Here is a 5,752-nt window from a genome sequence, read left to right on the forward strand (position 1 = left end):
GCTGGGACTACATACTTCTGAGGTGTTGCCAGCATGTCAGGCAGGATTGATTTTACTTCAGCCATCACAAGTCCAAGGAACCAAGCAGAATAGTCATTTCACTCAGAAAGTGTGAGGACTCAGCTTTTAAGGCCTCTGTCTTTTTCCACAGCCCAGAAAAAGGGTGCCATAAAGCTCCTCCACTTATCCACCAAGTGTCATCTTGGAGGAGCAGTGGAAAGAAGAGGCTATCTGAAACACTGAAATTAAATTACTGGGTAGAGCATATTTGTGAGATTGGATAACAGTTTTTCCCTTATTTACAAGAGATAGAGACTCCTGAGGGAGATTAGAGTCAGAAAAAAATACAGAAATTAAATTTTCTTTGCACATCTAAGAGTAATATGAGTGAAATTTTCACCTCTCTACAACTGTATGCAAGTGTGCCTCATAAAATGAATATGTTCTTCATTACTGGTAATTAACCTAATAATATTTATAAGGTCTCATGGTAAATAATTGCTAAGATAGTATTTTATCTATTGATTGGGTTCTCCTTAAATATTCTTTTCAAGATTCTGATTTTCTCCTAGAAGGAGAAAAGTCAGGTAAGTAGCTTTCATTAATAGAATGCTGTTTTATCTGGGTTTATTCTGAATTTCTAAGTCTATAATCAAAAGTTTCAGTGGCCTCTCCTACATCCTACCTATTAGACACTTCTGTGTTTCGTTGTCTCTTTCTTTCATAATCACTCAAGTCTTGAAGGAATTGTTTAGTGGTTTTCATAAAAGTAGTTCTTGGAATTAAATTATTAATATGACTTAAAATTGTCATTCTTTAACAACCATTTAAAACAGTAAGCTTCTTTTAGACAGTTAATATAGTGCATGTTGATGTTTACAATATGTGGTAAGGCTAAACCACAACCAAAATTCCTCTGTATCCCTACCAAAAATCAATGAAAGGAACAATAATTGAGGTAGTCTCTTTGTGACTTAACATGACATGTCCATATTAACAAATTTGCTAATGATATAGTTTCACATTGTTCCTAGGACGTGGGGTAATGCTTTCATAAAATGAAGCAGACAGAATAAGTTCAATGACTAGCACATGGACAGCTGTTCATGCCAATGCTTAGTGCTGAGAAAAATAGCCAGGAACTTGGATTCGTAGGATCTGGATTTGAGTCCTTGCATTTCCTGTTTGTGTCGTGTGGCTTGAGTATGCACATATTCCTTCTGAGCTCCATTTTTTTCATGTGGACAATGGAAATCATCCCTCACAGGACTGAAGGGATAATAATCTAGATCAAGATTTGGAGAGTAGAGGCTCTGGTGCTTTAAAACACTTCACCAAATATCCAAATGCTCTGTTCATAACATCCTTGCATCAGATAGGAAGAGGTTCTATTGTCCAAAGTGAGGACAAAAGCTCTCTTCACTTCCACAAAATACTGATAAACTCTTCTTCCTGGGACTTAAAAAAGCATACTATTCGAAAGCCATAAAGCTACATTTTGCTCACATGCCTCAAAAGCACTATATGAAAGAATGGCATGACCATATAGTGGTGCCATTGCTACATAGAGGACCATTTTCTTCACCAATCACCAGGAAAGGATCTGTGGACGGGATTATGGTAGAATGAGAAGAAATTTTAAATGATTTTAAAAACACAGGGAAATTTCATTTATCTCTTTGAGTTGGAAAATATGAGGCCATCTGAATTTCACAAGAGTATTCTATTTTTACCAGACCTGGTTCTTCAGATATCTTACAGGCAAAACCCTCTACTTTGGTCCCACACACACACATTCTCAAGGTCATTGTTCTCAATATTTTAATCATCAAATTTTCTTTCTTGAGTCCCCAAGATTTCCAATTCCATGTTGAATCAAGTTAAAATTTTCTGATTATTGATAATGAATGGTGCCCTCTTACCTTTACCTCCAAAGTAGTTCTGATTTCTTGCTAGAGGTGGATTTACCACCACTGAGTAAGTCACTCAAATGTCCTCCCTTAATTGTCATGTCTCTTTCTACCTGTCAGACTTTTTTTTTTTTTTTTTTTTTTTTGAGAAAAAGTATTGCTCTATCGGCCCCGCTGGAGTACAGTGGCCAAATCTCAGCTCACTGTGACCTCTGCCTCCTGGATTCAATTGATTCTCCCACCTCAGCCTCCTCAGTAACTTGGATTACAGGTGCATGCCACCATGCCTGGCTAATTTTTGTATTTTTTGTAGAGATAGGATTTCACCATGTTAACCAGGCTGGTCTCGAACTCCTGGCCTCAAGTGATCCTCCCACCTCAGCCTCCCAAAATGCTGGGATTACAGGGGTGAGCCACCACACTGTCCCCCTCTCCGACATTTTACATGCTGTTCTCACTGCCTGGAATGCCTTCTCTCATCCTCTACCAGCTGAATTCTGCTCAAGTTTTATTATCTCCAAAACATTTACCATATCCTTCCTTTTATACAATTAGCCTCTCCACTCCTATGTACATGGATGTATTCAATTATGTCTTTTTATTCCTATATTATTTGTAGTATTATGTGGGGTTTTTCTGCTTTTAATGCCAATGCCCTTGGTATATGGCAAGTGCTTTCATAACAAGGCTTATATTGTCTTCTGTTTTATTTTCTTTATTTTCCTCTTCTTCTTTCCCAACTTAATATTACATATGAAACATTGGGAGAGATTCACCAAAGTAGAAGAGAAGGTCTCTGCTCTCTGATGTTCACAAACATTTTCTTAAAAGAAAAAGTCATTTGACAAATCCGCCAGGTGCTGAGAGTGCACAGCTGTCTCATATAGTCCCGGCTTGTGAGATCTCTCCTGCTCAAGCACACACAATTTCTTTACTCCTTTGCTGGAGGGTCCAATCATGGGCCAATTGGGAGCAGGAAGAGCAGGGAGAGAAAGGAAGGAGCATACTTTCTTTATGCAGTGTGTCACCTACAGCAGGACCAGCTGGGGGAGTGGAGAAAATTTAGATTTTAAGAATCTTTGAAGTTTTGACTATTATAAGGGACTATTACTAGACACAGTGAATTACTGAATTGAGATTGCAGTTTTATCTTTCTCTTATTTTCTAAGAATAACCAGGAAATTATGAGGCTGTTCAAGTTTTTATCCTATGGGAAGGGAAGGAATATCCCCACTAAGCAGGTTTAACAATATTGTGAGAAAGAGAAGAAAACCAGCTTTTATGATTGAATCCTCATGAGTCCTGCTTGTATAGCATGATGTGATTTTTCCACTTGCAGTAGAGCTTATCTTGATAGTATAGGTTAAAGAAATCCACCAAATCTTTCCATTCGTTCCTTCGTTGTTTCTTTTGTGACTAGCGATGTCTATTTTTGAGATATCTGACTTAAAGTTTGTTGCTGAAAATTGAACCATTTCCAACTATAAACTCAATTTATACAAAGTTGGAATGAACTTCTGATCTAATGAAACTTGAGCTGAGCATCACTTACCAAGAAGTAACACAACCATTTTTTTTGTTTTAAAACCTAGTGAGAACTTTTGAACAGACACCAAACCTGTATTTTTGAAAACCACTGAACCAGAATGAAACTAGAGCATCAGAATATTTTCTGAAATAAACTTGAACCAAATTGATATTTTATTTGGTCCAGATCCCTGGTTATGATAAAGTATGATCACGTAACAGAACAAAGTTAAACAGCCCACCCAGAGCTTAAATATGTGGCCTTTCACTCATTAGTACCATATTTTAAAAGCTAAAACAACTGAAACTTAAACTAATCACTATAATATACATGAATAGAGGGCTTAGTGATCATTTCTCTCAAAAGGAAAGTCTGAATTTATAAAGATTCAATGACTTACCCAAGATCATGTAGAATATCAAAGAAGAACTGGGATGTTTCAAACTCTGTTTTCCCTTGGGTTTTGCTAAGAGGCAGGTTCAAAACTGTAACCTAATTCATATACACTCAATAACTTGGGGAGTACTTCAAATTATTGGCATTGATATTTGCCAGTAGTAGAAGCTGTCAAAAACAGAATTGCCATCCTCATAACCAAAGCTGGTTCTTTTTCCTCTAAGAACAACTCAAAATGCACACAGCAGTTCCCCGTTGTGTTGATTGGTATTATCTGTGCCCGAAATTTAAATGTTTCCATACTGGACTGACCTGTGTATATCAGAATGTCACTATTCTCACTGCCTTGTGACTCACTGAACTGGAACCATGACCAAGTTTAACTAGAAAAGGTCTCAGGCAAGGGTTCCAGCCCAGAGACATCTCTTGGGGGGCTTCTGCGTGGACGTGAGTTACATTTGCCACCACTCCTTTAATTTATTAAAGGAAATAAGGAGTCCTCTACATGACTTGGGCAAGTGACTATCTGTGTCTTATTTCTTACCAACTGCAATTACACACTGGGGATTTATTCTTCTCAGTATTTTTCTGCACATAATATTGAAAAGCAAAGGTTACTTTTTAAAAATATGCATCTATGGCTGGGCGTGGTGGCGAACTCCTGTAGTCCCAGCTACAAAGGAGGGTGAGGCAGGAGAATGGCATGAACCCGGGAGGCGGAGCTTGCAGTGAGCGGAGATTGCACCACTGCACTCCAGCCTGGGGGAGAAAGCAAGACTCCGTCTCAATAAATAAATAAATAAATAAATAAATAAATAAGATAAAAAGATATGTATCTACGGAAAACGATGTCCCAAGTTGCTCTAATAAACAAAGTGTGTTTTTTCTTCTCTGGAACACTTCAATGTGTAATATCAAAAGGATAGCTCTGATTACTTTTGCATCAACCTAATAATAAATCACTTGACATTAAAACTGTTTCCAAGTACGGGTTAATTATTTTATCTCATTTTATTTTATTTATTTTTTGAGATGGAGTCTCGCTCTATTGCCCAGGCTGGAGTGCAGTGGTGCGATTTCGGCTCACTGCAGCCTGTGCCCCCGGGTTCAAGTGATTCTCCTGCCTCAGCCTCCTGAGTAGCTGGGACTACAGGCATGTGCCACCATGCCCAGCTAATTTTTGTATTTTTAGTAGAGGTAGAGTTTTGCCATGTTGGCCAGGCTAGTAGAGACGGGGTTTTGCCATGTTGGCCAGCCTGGTTTTAAACTCCTGATCTCTAGTGATCTGCCTGCCTCAGCCTTCCAAAGTGCTGGGATTACAGGCATGAGCCACCGCTCCCTGTGGGTTATTTTAAATGGACAAGAGGTAAGCATTGATGCATCATTTTCTCTTTAATAACAGCTCATTTGCCAGTTTTTTTCCTGGTAACTGCTGAACAGTTTTGCGGAAGGTGTCTCAAACAGGCTTTAGTGAGCCTACGGATTATTTGTAGAAAAGCTGCAAAACTCTTTGGTGATGGAAAACAAACACTATCTAAGCTTCAACCTTATTTTGTATCAATGCAGTCATTAAAAATTCACGTAACATTTTTATTATACCAATAGATCACAAGTCTAGATAATGGCACAGTAGAATGTATCCCTTTCTCTTCTGGTGCTCAAATGTGATGTGTTTCTAATCCTGTAAGATGTTTCAGGTCCATGTTTTATGGGTTTAATCTCCTAGGACAGCATCCTGGTACATATATCAACTCACATGCAGGCAGTTTTACATGTGGCACAAGTTATTGCCCATCTGAGTGCTGTGCCTTCAGGATTTCCCAAGCAGGGTCAATTGCATCCACTTGCTCTCCTTCCTTCTGTCTCCTAACTAGATGTCTGCTACTAATAATTACTTTACCAATAGACGATGAATTTT

The sequence above is a fragment of the Pongo abelii genome, chromosome 1 (genome assembly GCF_028885655.2).
Source record: "Pongo abelii isolate AG06213 chromosome 1, NHGRI_mPonAbe1-v2.0_pri, whole genome shotgun sequence".
Taxonomy (NCBI): Eukaryota; Metazoa; Chordata; class Mammalia; order Primates; family Hominidae; genus Pongo; species Pongo abelii.